Source organism: Taudactylus pleione, unplaced genomic scaffold, assembly GCF_031769625.1.
Source record: "Taudactylus pleione unplaced genomic scaffold, aTauple2 ptg000026l, whole genome shotgun sequence".
Lineage (NCBI taxonomy): Eukaryota > Metazoa > Chordata > Amphibia > Anura > Myobatrachidae > Taudactylus > Taudactylus pleione.
The window spans coordinates 14261722-14278160 of record NW_028284428.1 but is presented as its reverse complement, the minus strand read 5'-3'; positions in this window follow the sequence as shown (position 1 = coordinate 14278160).

Below are 16439 nucleotides of genomic sequence, written 5' to 3'. Positions count from 1 at the left end.
AGTTGGGATCTCCTGCTGTCTGGCTTCCGCAGCCGGGATTTGAACCAGCTGAACAGCCACCAATATTTCAATCCCATTCTTCTGAAGGATTAAGTTGTCCCTTCAATGGACATAAGGGGCCTAGCCCACACCCTGAAAAACAGCCCCATACCATTATCCCTCCTCCACCAAACTTCACAGATGGCACAATGCAGTCAGGCACGTAACGTTCTCCCAGCATCCGCCAACCCCATACTTGCCCATCTGACTGCAAAACAGAGAAGCATGATTCATCACTCCACAGAACATATTTCCAATGCTCCACAGTGTGCTTTACACCACTCCACTCGATGCTTGGCATCAGACTTGGTGATTTGAGGCTTACATGCAGCTTATCGGCCATGGAAATCCCATTCCATTAAGCTCCTGCCGCACAGTTTTTGTGCTTACATTAATACCAGTAGAAGTGTGGAACTCTTTGGCTATGGAATCAGCAGAGCATTGGCGACTTTTATGCACCATGCGCCTTAGCAGTCATTAACCCTGCTCTGTGATTTTACATGGTCTTCCGCTGAGTTTCTGTTGCTAAATGCTTCCACTTTCTAATAATATCACTTACAGTTGACCATGAAATATACAGTAGGGATGATATTTGAGGAACCGTCTTATTGCAAAGGTGGCAACTTATCACAGATTCACGCTTGAAGACTGCATGGCTAGGTGCTTTATTTTATACACCTGTGACAACAGTCTGATTGAAACACCTCTATTCAATAATTAACAGTGTATATATTTTGTTATATACTCCATTTGCATCTGCACCCCAGATAGACCTTTGTTTTGAGTTATTTTTTTCAGTTATATACAATATAATACCACTTTTGCACTAAATTCCTGGGTCAACCCAATATTTGGAACAAGGGGCCTGATTCAGCTTTGGGAATATAGTGAGAATTAGCACTTAACTGTGTACCTGGACAACCATATTGCAATGCAAGGGGTGTAAATACATATATTTTTTTGCATGTAGTATAAATGCTGTCTGCTTTTGCATGTAGCCCACAAATACTGCACAGCTTTATTATTGCTCTATAATTTAGATGGCAGTTTGGACACCTTCCTCCCAAATCTAAATCTCTCTGCACATTTTAAATCTGCCCCACCTGCAGTGCAGCATGGTTTCACCAAGATGATCAGTTAAGTACTAAATCTCACTCTATTCCCAAAGCTGAATCAGGCCCAAGGTCCCAAACTGGGTCAGATCCCCTTCAGACTGCTGCTCCGACCCCGGTTATGCCCATATCGGCACCATTCACATTGCAGACGGGTCCAGTAGGACTAATCTGCCGGAACTTGGAGATGACATCATCTCCAATTGTCAGAAAATCCAGAACTCTCCATCCTGTAAATGGGACCTGGCTCTGATGACCCAGGTTACCCATTTTCACTGCAGGGTTACACAGGTCGTTCCCGTGTTAAACCCTGCAAACTAGCCGGGTTGGATTGCTGGGTTACTCAACCCAGGAATCCAACCCTGGCCCCTTTTACACCTAGCAGCAACCCGGGTTAAACGGCAATACCCCGGGATTTAGCTGTGGTTGTGGTGTAAAAGGGGTATAACAGATTTGTATCATCAAATTAAATAATTCATAATTAATTATTCAATTTGACTAGGCTGTTACTCTAACTTAAATCCTGAGGAATCAATCTCATTAGAATTTTGGATGCTTGTTTTTTTTAATAATGTTTTCTTTTCCATTTCTTATTTACTTTTTTATAGTTAAATTATTAACACTAATTAATACATTAATTAATCAATCAGTCTCATTTAGATTTTTGTTTTTTACGGGTTTATTCCATTTATCTTTTTTTTATTTATAGTTATATTCTGTAATCAATCAATTAATAATACAATCAATCAATCAATTTCATTGGAATTTAGATACTTGCTTTGTAACAGTGCTTTCCATTTTTCTGATTTACTTTTTTATATTTTAATTATCAAAACAAACAATAAATCAATGAATTAATCAATGAATCAATACTTTACCTGTAAATAGTACTCCAACGCCATTTACATGTAATGGCCTCGGGCCTCTAATCTAGTTTTTGCCTTGATTAGTGAAAACATTCTACAGCATCGTATAGTTTATATTAAACTGACATCCTGTCTTCCACTGCAATGCCAATATGTTTGTTAGATATTCTTTTTTAAACTGCCATGTGTTTGTGCCGCTGCTCTGTTACTTAGTTTAGCTAGTCAGCTCTATGCAGCCTTTGGCCACTAAGGGTGAAAAAGCTATAAACAATATTGTAAGCTGTGAGGTGGCCAAAATTGACTGGAAATGACTGGAAATTAATGCTATTGAGGTTAATAATAATGTAGGAACACAAACAGGTCCGAATTACGTAATTTTAGATGTTTTTTGTCAATTTAAAAAAAATCCAGATCCAAAACAAAAACACTTGATACTTGATAGTGATTTTGGCAAATCAAAACATGGAGATCTGTGCACATCTCTAAAATAAACAGACAGACTATCATCTGCTTTGTATTACATATTAACAACATGTAAAAAAATTGCACTGTACTTGTTTTGTTATATCGTGGTTGTTTATGGGTTCTTTTCTTTTGCATATTATTTCATCTATGCCACTGCTTACATGATTATATGTTTGGCCAAAGATGTTTGCCCACCTTCCACATTAGGATTACAGGTATTAGTATGGTAGCACATCTTATTATGTTTAAGATTAGGCTGTGCAACCCAACTCCCCCCCCCCCTCCGTTTTCCCTCTATGTTTATATGTATATTTTTTTTATATGTTTTAAATAATGTATGTGTCATCTGACATAAAATCTGTCACATGACCTACATAGTGTTGCTGATTGGCTATTCAACATATAAAAGATGGAATCAGCCTCATACTTCATTATTCACCTGATTGAAAAAATATACAGCACAAATTGAAACGTGTCAAGGATCTTTGAGGTCTTTTTTACAAAGACATGTGGAATATAGAAGAAGGAGAAGTTCTACAGAAAGCCTGATGATTGATTAACATCTGCCGAGGCTTACAGTACAGTATGCTATAAGCCTCTTCCAACTTCTAGAATGAGTCAATTTGGAACATGTGCTTGTTAGCATTACCTTGTTTTATGTTCAATGTATAAATGTGTGATTCATTAAAAAAGTTAATATTTTTATGTATAGTACTAGAATTTTTGCACTAGATTATCCTTTAATATTCCATGTGTTAACCAATAATTTTTTGATGGGAGAAAATGAAATGGAATCTAGGGATATATTTTGAGACTTGTACGCCTTTCAGATCAAGTATGGGAATAAAGTTTGTTGGTATTTGGTGGATTTATTTCATTTTTCTCCTGCTGTGAGATTACATTGAAAATCTATCTTATATATATATGTATATATATATATATATATATATATATATATAAAGTGTCACATGCAACTGAACCCGACAGTCACTTACCGGGTCCGGCGGCACTGGGGTCTCGACCGGCAGGTGACAACAGGCAGGAGGTTCCCGGCACCCACTGTCAGCGGCTACTGCATGCATAGGGCAGACAGATAACTCTGTTTTAGATTTAAAGGGCCAGGCACTGTGATTGGGGGAAATTGATTGGTACCAGAATTGAACCTTGACCTATATAAGGAAGATCCTGGGAGCACGCCAGTGCCAGAGTATAGGCTCATATCTTGACCTTGTGCTATTGTCTACCTGCTCCAGACTTTGGCTATTCCTTGTGATCCGTTTCCGTCTGATCCCTTGGTACTTCGTTTAATGATACCTGGTTTGACTTCAGCATCCATGTGACCTGATTCCGCCTTCTTCCTGCAAACTTGCTGTCCGGTTAGTTCTGAACGGCTTGTTGACTACTCGGTACGCACTTCCAGCAGGGGGGGGGGCGCCGCTGGCCACGATACCAGCCCACCCTAGTTAGGCAGTGTAGCGCCGACCTCATAAGGGGCACTGCTACATGGGGGCCTGCATAAGGGGCACTGCTACAGGGGGGCCTGCATAAAATTTGGGAAACACACCCAGGCTTCATCGATACATCAAAATAAATATATTAATGTATCAATATAAATTGACAAAGGCTGCCGCTGACCAGCCATGGTTAATGATCTGTTGCTCTGGGAAGACCTAGTAGTCCAGTCGAGGCTCAATCCCAAGGGCTGCAGTATCAGTGGGTGTTGCAGCAGTAGTTGCAGCACACTACTGGTGGTCACTGGCTGGGATCTAACAAGCTCCCCAAAGAGTGCTCAAACTGGCAGGCTTACTTGGTGTAGAGTAGAAGATGTGATTGTGAGACTAGTCACTACAGTTCAAGTCCAATGGTTGTGATCTAGAGCTGGCTTGTGCATGTGTAGTGGAGGTGGGTGGATCTAGGAGGACTCGGCTTGGTGTGACTGCTGCAGTGGTTTTGTTTCATTGAGTCATGCCTAGACATTGTGACTGGGCAATGGGGACCTCTATACCAACCTCAGTGACAGCAGCTGCGGCCGCCCCACCAATAAAAGCTACCACTCTCCCCACAAAACTGGGATGCCGGGACACAGACCCCAATTCAGGTACAATCCATTTAGCAACCCTAATTGATGACTCCCGACTTTAAATGTGAATTTGTGGTGCTAACAGATGCATCAGATATAGGTATAGGTACAGTTCTGTCTCAGAAGAACATACTTAATCTTTATTTATTAATTTATTCCTGTTCCATTTATTTTAGTAGAAAATTACATGTGCATGAGAGAAACTATGACAGTGTTGAAAAAGTACTGCCTTTTGGGGAGAAAATGTAGGTTGATTACTGATCATGCTCCATGGAAATGCATGTCTGAAAAAAAGAGTCCAATGGGAGAATAACAAAATGGTTCTTGCCATTGCAAAATTTTAAATTCTCAGTAGAACATACAGTAGGCCAGAAAGCTAACTGGCCAATTGATGTCACTTGTCTTGCATTTTTTGTTTGGGAACTAAAGGTTTTCTGCCTCACAGGTTGAAAAAGGATGGGGGAATATGTGATAAAATCACAGAAAGAGTTGTAAATGTTGATATGTGTGCCCTAGACTCCTGGCTTCTGTCTGATGGACAGAAGCTAATTGGCAAATTTATTATTGGAGCACCTGTGATAGGCTGATAAAAGGTGTGTCAGTTGCTAGTCTCAGTCTCTCACTACCTGGGGCATCAGGCAGCAGGTCTGTTGTGAGAAACTATGATTACTGGCTGTAAGTATTGTGCTGATACTGTTGTTTTGTGAGAGGGAAGTTAAGTTCCTCCACGATGAGAGAGGGAAAAATTTATTTAGTTAGAGACAGTCAGGCTAGGGTTATCATTTATTTTTATTTTTCTTTATGCTGCAAAAGAAAACTAGCTGTGGTTACTTGTACCAAGACCCTGGACTGGTGTGCTTCTAATTGGCGGCTATGTGAAAGTGCACCTGTCTACCCCAGGAGATGGCATCCTTATCCTGATCTTGTCACAGTATATATAAATAAATATACTTAGGTGGTGTTTTAGATCTGTGGTAGTTAATATATCAGTGTGATAATGGGAGTAGCCTGAGATCAAATTTAAACCTTTACTTTATTTTTATAAATTTTTAGTGGAAATAAATTAAATTTGTAATTTTATGGCTTAGTTGTCCGTTTTTTCAATTATTGTCTTGGCTGTAATGACATAGTAAATATTACAACAGAGAGATCATCATAGCCCCATCCAATAAGCCAATACTGATGGCCTGAATCAGCGATGGGCTGTTTTGCACATCCGCACACAAGCGTGGTCGTGATGTTCCATGGCATCGGCCAGCTGAGTAAGCCTCAGTCTACTCAGGCTGGCCGGCTCCTGGCTACTTGTGAGGCCAGAAAGTCGCAGACCCTGGCCTCAGCACTCCCAGAAAATGGGGACGACACGCCCCCGTTTCCAGGAACACAGGCCGTCCCTGTCCACACACCACCCCCAAATGATTCTGCCTGTCAATCAGGCAGAGATTTGGGGTATCTGTGTGCAAGATCACAGGACCTGTTCTGCACATGCGCAGAAGGGGTCCTTCGCAATCGCAGGCTCCCAAAAATTGGAGATGCCCACTAACCATACGGTTAGTGTGCATCTCTGAATCAGGTCATGAGATCATAAAAGTATAAAAAATTATTTTAGCATTAATTGGAGTAGAAAAGTATATAATATTACATATATCTCTATATGATATTGTATATTTACTGTTAACAATATTTACTGCATGATTTTCTAATCACATAGTGTATTTCAGCATTGCAGTTGCAAATGAACCTTCACAGAGACTTTGCCTATTGCATGTTATCACATGACACTTGCCACTGAGTGTCATGATGATCTTGAGAATCAAAGCACACTTAATGACACAGATTCTAGTTGCTCACCGAGCAGCCTTTTAAGATTCCTTTTCATCATAAGTGGCTGTGAGCAATACACTAGTTACACAATAGGAAAAATATATTAAAAATACATAATGTAACTTGTCTTAATATACTTTTCCAAGTCTAAAAATATGCCAGACCAAAAGAAACATATTTACATAAAAAGCAGACAAGGTCAAATAACAAAGAAAGCCCTTAATTAGTTGTAATCAACTTTAATTTGCATACCGTATATAATTCCTAAATGATTGTTAATAATAACTTTATATAATGGACTTCCAATTTTCATGAAAATGGCACATTTTGATAAGCAGACACAGAACCCTAGTACTAATAAGGTTTAATTTGCATACATTAGTCTGATTATCCAAACAAAAGGATTACAGTATTACTTCTCCGTACCTTTATGTCCTTATTATGCACACTGATTAACCTCACAAAAGCTAGCTCTTATTAACAAACAATAGCCATGGTTGAAAGATTTTTTCAGAAATGAAATTGGTACATTTAACATTCTTTTCTACTTTAGGAGAATGTTTAATTTAACCCTGTCTATCAAAATTGGAAGAAAAAAATTCTTTTTTTCATCCATCTACATTTTAACGCTGACAGGTTTACTAAGGATTGTGCTACCAGGCATCTTGCCACTTTAACACAGTTCTTTTTATTTAGATATTATTTCCTTTCTTAAATCTTCTTACCTGTAGAGATTTGTCCATAGAAATAATAGTTTGAGATAGATAGATAGATAGATAGATAGATAGATAGATAGATAGATAGATAGATAGAGAGATTGATAGAGAGAGAGAGAGAGAGAGATTGAGAGAGAGAGAGAGAGAGAGAGAGAGAGAGAGAGAGAGAGAGAGAGATACATATTTTTATAACATATGTTCTTAAGGTTGGGGTGCTGCAGTTGTTATCACTGTAGCTTTTCTCAGTCACTCTCAGTTATTATCTAAGAGCATCTTTATAGTCAAACTTAAATTATTGCAACTGGTGGTTTACAATATAAGCAAGATGGAATCTGTCAATCTATTAATTTACCAGCAATAGTGGACCTTTAGAGCTAGAGTTTAAAAACTACAACCTCCAACAGCCTGGCCCAGCGGTTCTCAAACTTTTTTGAGTCACTGCACCCTAGAGTACCAGCAGCTTTTTCATTGCACTCCTAAGACAAAAGTATTGAATTAAACAATTCAGCAAATATTATGAAATCATGTTATTCGTGCTAACTTGTCATCCAAAGGGTCAGTTACAGTATGTGGTGGTGGACAGAGTTGCACTTTTTGTCCATAAAGTTTATGATTGGTAGCCATCAACACTGGTTTTGATTCACACATTGACCATAAATAATTTGATTCGGTCCTGGACCACCAACCTATGGCACCCCTGCATGTGCCCTGATACAACGGTACCCAGTTTGGAAACCACTGGCCTGGGCCATACATACACCACATGATAATTGTGCAAACCAGAATTTTTTTTGTTTTGCCAAGTAGCATTGCATGCCTACCTGTGCCAATGAGTACCAATTCTATAGGATTGTGTAAGTAACAAATTAGTAAATGAGAGATGTGAAGAAGTTTATTTTTTAATAAAGTTTTTTTTCAATTCAGTGTCTGTGACCTGAAGGTTATGGTCAGAACCAAGGAATCCAAATGGACAAAGTGATGGTTGCAGATCCGGATATGACTAGAGTAAGCTGCACTGGAAATCCAGAAAAATATTCACAGCAAGTCAGAACTTCTCCTCTAAGAACTAAACCTACAGTATGTTAGTGAGTTGGGTAATTTCAAAACAAGACACAAAACAGACTTAAATAGCCTGCTATTATGTCAATGAATAGAAACTTTTGAACGGCAAAGCCTATGTTTGAGGTGTGGACAACAACCATCACAGGTTGTGTAAAGGTGCATACACAAGGTATGATCTGTACCACCAACGACTTGAAAGATATCTTTCAAAAGATATCTTTCAAAGATATCTTTCATAGATATCATTCATAGATCGTTCAAAGATATCTTTCAGTGAGTCATCCTGCCACATCTCTGAACAGGAAAAATTTATGATATCGTCCAGATTGGCCTGCATGTATGGACGATCATAGATATCATTATCGTTCATGCGGGAACGCGCATCGTTGGTCATTCCCTGATTAAAAAATGACAGAAATTAACGATATATCGTTGAACGATATTGCTATCGTTCATATCGTAACAATATATCGTACCATGTGTATGCGCCTTAACATTTAAGGGATCTTGTGATGCTTGTTCAACTAACATGTTGGACTTCAATATGTTCTTCTGAGTATGTGCTGAGATGGTGCATGTGCAGTGAAACCCTATTTGAATGGTTAGTTCCTGTCTATGGAAAGGATGAACACTTACTACCATGTACCATCCAAATATTTTGCTAAGGGGCCAGAAAATTTCATGCTACATCCATATCTCTGTCACATGATTGATGTACAGCCATGTCATTATTATAGATCAACCAGGAAGTGCATAAATTGTACATGTATAGGAAGCTGACATTTTGAATAACCAAACCAGAAATACATAGCATAGATACATTGAAATGGGTTTGTCCATTAGGGGTGTGGTAGGTTAGGTCTACAGTTATCGTGTCGATGTACATGAGGTCAACATGAGAAGATCTACATGGTCGGAATGTTGGCATGGAGAATGTCGCCAGAATGTCGACAGTGTCCATGGATAACATCAAGAAGATAGAATGTCAACCTAACATCCCTGGTGGCCCAGCGGTCACTTACCATGTGCCAATGGCTGCACTGGTTCCAGTGCAGCTTCTGGGTCCCTGCGGTCACTTCCAGCGCAGACCAGATCAGCAAGCATCACGCACACAACAATATGAAACAACATTGTTGTTTCATAATGTAATACAATGTGAACACCAGAGGCCAGTACAAAGCACTTAAAATAAAAGCGTACAAATGTATCCAAATGTCTACAAAAAATTAAAAATGGTACTTATCATTGAGGCCATCACTTCTTTATTCCCAATCCTGCTTTCCTGCTTATTCCCAGCAGACATTGGGCCTGATTCATTATGGATTGCTTTTGCGATTACACACGCAGACGGCCGATTGATGCGTACTGCGAATGCGTATACATCGCAGTGCACGTGCGCGAAGGCATCACACATAGTCATCACAGAGTGTTTGACAGGAAGTGAGCATTTGGGGGGTTACGGGGAGAGGTCAGAGAAATGCAGGCGTGCCTGTATGTTTGAATGCCGTTGCATGGGCGTGCAAAAATTAGCCACTGCGACGACATGCGCAGCTTGAGTGCTCAGTGCGTGCAATGAGGTTAGCAATTGCTGAGTAGTGTCTTTAACACAGTTCATAAGGCGCCAGGTCTACTGGGTTGCCTCAATAGTGTGGGTGCCAGAAAATAGTTAATTACATCCCAAGTAGTACGAAAGACTGTACATGGGCACATTGTCTCTGAGTTCATGTTCCAGGGAATCCAACAATACCTGTACAGATGGGCAGTCCCAAAAGAGGTGCATAGCTGTTTCCTTGCGGTAGATGCACAGAGGGGCAATGTCTGTATCTGCACAGGTTTTGGGAGTACATGTACGACCTGAAGGGCAGACTCCTTATGTCTATTTGTGAGCCACCAAGAAGCCAGATTCTACCAAACATGCTTTGTTTGGGAGCCCTGGAATAGACTCCTTTTTGTCCTTAGCCCTAATTAGCTTGTGGATTTCTTTGGTTGTCACAAGTCAGGTTTAACTCCCTCCAGTTAGTGCTTATTTACAAACTTGGCAACATCCACTTAGAACCGGATTGTCCCAGTTGTAAGAGATTAAGCTGTCCCACTCGTTCCAGCCAAGGTAGGAGGTTAGAAGTGAGACATGGAGTTCCCTGCAGAGCTGTTGGTCCTGCAGATAAAGGGCCTGATTCAGTAAGGATCGCTATTGCGTATGCAGCTGCGAATTCATACGGAACGCAGCTGTGAATGTATGCTAATGCCTGCCATAGCTCATCCGGCATAGAGACACCCACTACTGCTTTCTCACATCTGTACTACCGCAGCACTCCTGCATATACATCGTTACCATCGACGGACATCGGCACATCATGCACAATTTATACCAGGTCTGACCAGCCGCAGAAACTGCAAGTCCCGTCGTTCGCAGTGAGTACTCAAGCTGTGTATGCAATCGCAGTGGCTAATTTATGCACGCCCAGTGTTCCAATGGACAGACACGCTTGTGTTTTTATGGCCATTCCCCCATCACCAGTGGCGTCCCTCCCCACAGTGACACCCGGTGTGGGGAGGGTTGTAGTGCACGCGGTGTAGCCGCGAACTGGTAAAAAAGCGGTATGCCCTCACAGGTAGAGGGTGTGGCCTCATTGGTAGGGAGCATTGCCTCGCAGCCTCAGCCCCCATTGTAATCACTCTGCTGAGGGTCCCGGAGGTGGGGACTGCCCTCTGGGACCACTTTGTGTGTAGTGGCGGCTCCCTCACTGTGACAGGAGCCGAGTGCTGCATGTAATGCTACATTGCAGCACCCAGCTCCTGTCATTGAGGAGGAGTTGGCACTTTGGTGTCACCCCTTGGTGGGTGACACTAGGGTGCAGCCCACAACCCCTTGTGCCGCCACTGCCCGTCACCACCCCCAACCACTCACGGCCTGTCAATCACTCTGCAATGGATTCCTCTGTGCATGCAAAATCGCTATGCAATGCAGCAAACGTGCAGTGTAGCTTATACACATGAGCAGTAATGAACAGTTGACCAATGTGCGTACGTAATTGCAATTACATACCCTGCTGAGTCAGGCCCACAGTTATAAACAAAGAAGTTATAAACATGTTTTGAGGGGCTCCATGTACATATCTTACCGCTGTACTCTGTCCATATTCGAGCCCCAGATTAAGTGAAACAGTGCCCTGCAGACCACAACCAGAGGTGGCCACGCTTGTGCCATGTACTGCAGAGTGGTACACGGATCTCATTAGCAGAACAATTGTTTTCCCTTTGATTGTGAGATCAATATATGTTAAACTGGCTAACTGCAAAAAAGTCTTCTCATCTGGCCAGTCCTACATTATCCCTCAGAAGACATGACAATTACTCTGCTTCCATCCACACTAGGGGCCTGATTCTGAGTCAGATGATGCAGCATCTGTGCGTATGTCTTGAATATGTGATACTACTGCGACAAGCCCTTTCTTGGTACACAGCCATTCATCTGAATGTGCAAGGCCTGAGATGTCCACCATCAAAACTTGAATCAGACCCATGGTACAGTAGGTGCAGTTTCTCCATCGAAGTATGACTTCCAATGTAAGCAATTAAGCATCTGAGTTTGCAACCAGTTCAGCAACATTCCCAAATCACATTTATAAGACGGACCATCTTTGTGCATCTTAATAACCACCTCCCAATCACCACCCAAGAATGCCCAGCACATTTCCAATACACAGTGGATACCATGCATCTGAATCACCACTGCACCTCTGTGTGTACGCACTGTGGGACACATGCACCGTGTGACTTTTTAGTGAATTAGATACATCCGCAGTAGAAAAGAAATCACTCCGCTATATGAACATCAGCATTGTGTCCACCTCAGGATAAGGCCCTGGATATCACACAGATTTTATTCATAAGCTATACTTCTCTGTGGGTTGAGGCCTATCTGCTTAAAGAAACAGAGCATCCTCACCCATATAAATTACTTAGTGCGTGTGCATTCGTGCGTGCATACATGCGTGTGTGTGCATATAGATAGATAGATAGATAGATAGATAGATAGATAGATAGATAGATAGATAGATAGATACAAGGTCTTGCAAACCCCTAAAAAGTCAACAGATTACACATATTGTTCTAGGCACTGTTTGTATTGTAAAGCAGTAGGCTGTTAAGATACATTTTCAATGTAGTAATTCATTATTTGTAGAGTTGTTTTAAAATAAATACAAAATGAAAAATGCTGCTTGCATAAGTATGTAACACCTGTGCTGTGGAAATTCCAAGAAAGATATTGGGGGTCATCCAGACCCACTCGAAGCACCGATGTGCTCACAACTGGGTCGATGGGTAGCCCTGTGCACGCGCAGCGGCCGCACTGCGCGTGCGCAAACCCCGGAGCGAGAGAGAAACTCTCTCACTCCTGAGCTTGCTACAAAAGGGGCGGCTGTCGATGTTGATCGACTGCTCGCCCCTTTTTGTCGGCGGCCGGGGGGGTTGTTTCCAAAATGGAGGCGTTCCTTACCGTTTTGTGGGCGGCCGCACTGACATCATCAGTGATGTCAGTGGGGAGCTTCCTGCTCCATCAGAGCAGAAAGCTCCCTGGGGTCTGTGAGTGCCCAGACCCAACCTTAGGGTCTGGTCGCATGCCCCGATGGTCACGATGGTGATCACCATCGCGACCATCACCCTGGTCGCTAGCTAAGCTGTGGGTGGTAACCCACAGCTTAGCTTGCGACCAGGAGGCCGCGCCAAAAAAAAGAAGCGCCCGCCCTCATTCAGAGAGAGCGATCGCTTCTTGCGACCGCCTCTGAATGAGGTCCATTGTCCTAACAGTTGGGTCACAATTAGCCTCTACCTGTAACCATTAAAGTCAGCTTTTGTGGATAAAAGTCATACGGTGAACCTGAAGGAAAGCTGTGAAAATGACCAAAGAGCATTCTAAGAAAATTAAAGATAAAGTTAGAGGTGTGCACAATATAGGAAAATGCTACAAAATAATATGCAAGACTTTGGATATCTCAGGGAGCACTGTTGGATCAATTGTGAGAAAGTGGAAGCTGCATCAACCACGCAGGCACTGCTGCCGCTCGAAACTCAACACCAGAGCAAGAAAGAGAATTGTGAGGGAAGCCACAGGGAAGCCAACTATCACTATGAAGGAGCTACAGAGTTCAATGACAGAATGAAGTGAATTTGCACCAGTCAACAATATCAAGAGCTCTGAATAAAACTGGCCTGTATGGAAAGGTGGCTAGAAAGAAAAAAAATATTAAATCACATCTGGAGATTGCCAGAAAACATGAGAATGACCCAAATAAAATGTGGGATATGGTTTTGTGGTCAGATGAGACAAAAATGAAGCTTTTTGGAGTCAAATCTAAACACTATGTGTGGTGCAAATCTAACACTGCACATTCCTCTGCAAACACCATCCCAACAATGATGTATGTGGGGGCAGTAGCATTTTGTGGAGATGCTTATCCTCAATTTGGACTGGGCAAAATTAAAATCTGAAGGACATCCTGCTTCAGTCGGCTAGAAAACCAAAGCTTGGATAAGTTAGTCTTTTAGCATACTCCGGTCGCTGACCTCCGCAGACCAATCAGAACAGCCGTGCACTTGCAGCACACCAGCAACATGCTGATCCAGCTCACCAACAAACCTGCAGCTTCCAACCTATCTGCAACGGCCGCAACGTCGACCTACATCACCATAACAAAAAACCTACCGGTAGGTAAGTACTGCCAAGACTCACACCAACACGCGGGACGCCGCACAGGTGTTCCAACCCACTCTGCAAATCCCCCCACCCCCCCGAGACTTCCTAGACTGTCGACCATAGGTCCAGCAGGGGTGACATGCAAGGTCACTGAACCGCACGGGAAGAAGCCCCCTAAAAGGGTCCACCTACCTCCCCAGTCTCATCACCACTCATCACTGAACCCCACCCACCTGCCCGAGATCTTAACAGAGCAGCATTGTGACTACTCAATAAAAGATTTTGACCAAAATTACTGTGTCTCGCTGGCCTCATTTTGATCCTATTCCATTCCCCTTTTCACATTACTCCAAACTACACTCCATACCCAATCACACCCTCCTCACTCCCAAAACATCACCACCACCAGAAGAAACATTCTAATTAACACCACTAACAAACACACACAAGTCATCACCATCACCATTACTAGCAGGAAGAGCGCACCTTACCCCCCCTACCCCCATACGTTTTCAGTGCGGGAAAGGTACTCCCACACAAAGGTGCAGCACCCTGAAACCACAACACACCACCCCCTGGTCAACGAGAGCACAGTTCTACCGCCCATCTTCATATGTTCTATCAGTACCCAGAACTGCAGCACCAACGACCAACAGCAATCTACACAATCACCGACACCCCCAAAACACAATAAGTAACCACATAAGCGAACACAACAAAGGGACCATACACAAATCCACACATGGGCATTTTCAACATCAGAGACACACGCGTAGATAGGGCCAAATACCTCTTAAAGGAACTAGACCAATGAGCCACGCTACAAAATAACAGCAACACCTTCTGCCAAACATACCTTCAACTCGAAAAACTCATCACCAGAGAGTCCAAAGTATGGTGGGATGCACACATACTCCAATGGTACTTCAATAATAATCTCATCCCGAAGGGCCTAGTCATCCAAAAAACACCCACACACGACAATCCCACGTTCATGACTGAATGGAACAGTATACTTCATGACTGCTCCAAATCATTGATCAACTTAATCATCAGACATCATAAAATAGACCTAGCCCTCTTAGACAACCAAATAAACACGCTTGACAAAGACCTGGATCCATACAAAGGGGAGGAGGAATTTAAAAACCTCGTGACACTAACACGAACCAAACTAAATAAAACAGAGGCAGCCATAATCGAGAAAAAGATAGCCAAAATCACACGGGATAAACCAGGTAACCACCACCGCCCCAACGCTCACAATCCGAACATAGACAAACATCACAACTACAAAACCACCAGTCTCACCACCACAAAGACACACACTTACACCGCACCAACATCACACCACCAACACACAACCAACCATACCACCTCAGGCACCCCGATATACAAAAAACTAGACTTAACGTACCAGCAATACATGTCCAAGATTCACAACACAAAGAACCCATCAAACACACACAACAAAGATAACGACACAAACGACCAGGAACAAGACTCAGACTGCAACACATCATTTAGCATTCATGAAATAGAAGACCCATCCGAGTCGGAACACTACGAACAGCTAGCAAGACAATCGCTTAACCAAGGGTGGGTCAACACACTCAGAGGGACACCAGACCAAACAGTAACACAAACAGACAACACACAAGAAGCCACCCGACCACCACTGCCACCTCCATGTACACCCATCCACACAGACGAACAATGGTCACAGCATTTTTTAGATCTGGAGGCAGGCAACCGCGCCTGCCTACCACCTACCCTAACACACACCCCAACAAGGCCAAAACGCAAGCTAGACCAATGAGACGAGGATGCAGAGGTGGACAAACCACCAAAACCCAAACACTGACCAATCCCACACCACCCAACAGTACAGGTATCTTCAATCTAAGCACCGCACCCTCACACCGAATGACATCTCCGTACTAAACAAAGGACTTAAATTCGCCCCACATAACCCTCTTAACAAATTTGAAGCTTACCTTGATTTAAACAGATTCATCCGGAAACTCACCCTCAAAAAATACTTCATGTCCAACCCCATCACAAAAGAACCCATACATAACCAATACAAACACACTACACTCAAACCCCCATCCAGCTTCTTCCCCAGTCACCTAAAAGGCCACCTCATACACACCTTCGAACATCTGGTAACAGAGGACATCAACAAACTCAATACCTCTAACAAACGGCACAACCCAAACCTCACCACTAACGAAAAAAGTGCACTGAACAATCTCAAATCGGACAGAAACCTGATAATTAAACCAGCAGACAAGGGGGGGGCATAGTACTCCTGGACAAACTCGACTACATAGCAGAATCACACTGCATCCTTCAAGACAGAGACACATATGAGAAACTCAATTCTGACCCGACACTCAAGTTCAACCAAACACTCAAACGCATACTGCTGACCGGTTTAGACACAGGCATCCTCAATAAGCAGGAATATAACTTCATCCATAACCCAAAACCGGTCATACCCGTATTCTATTATCTCCCCAAGATACACAAAAGCACGACACACCCTCCAGGTAGACCCATCATTTCCGGCATCAA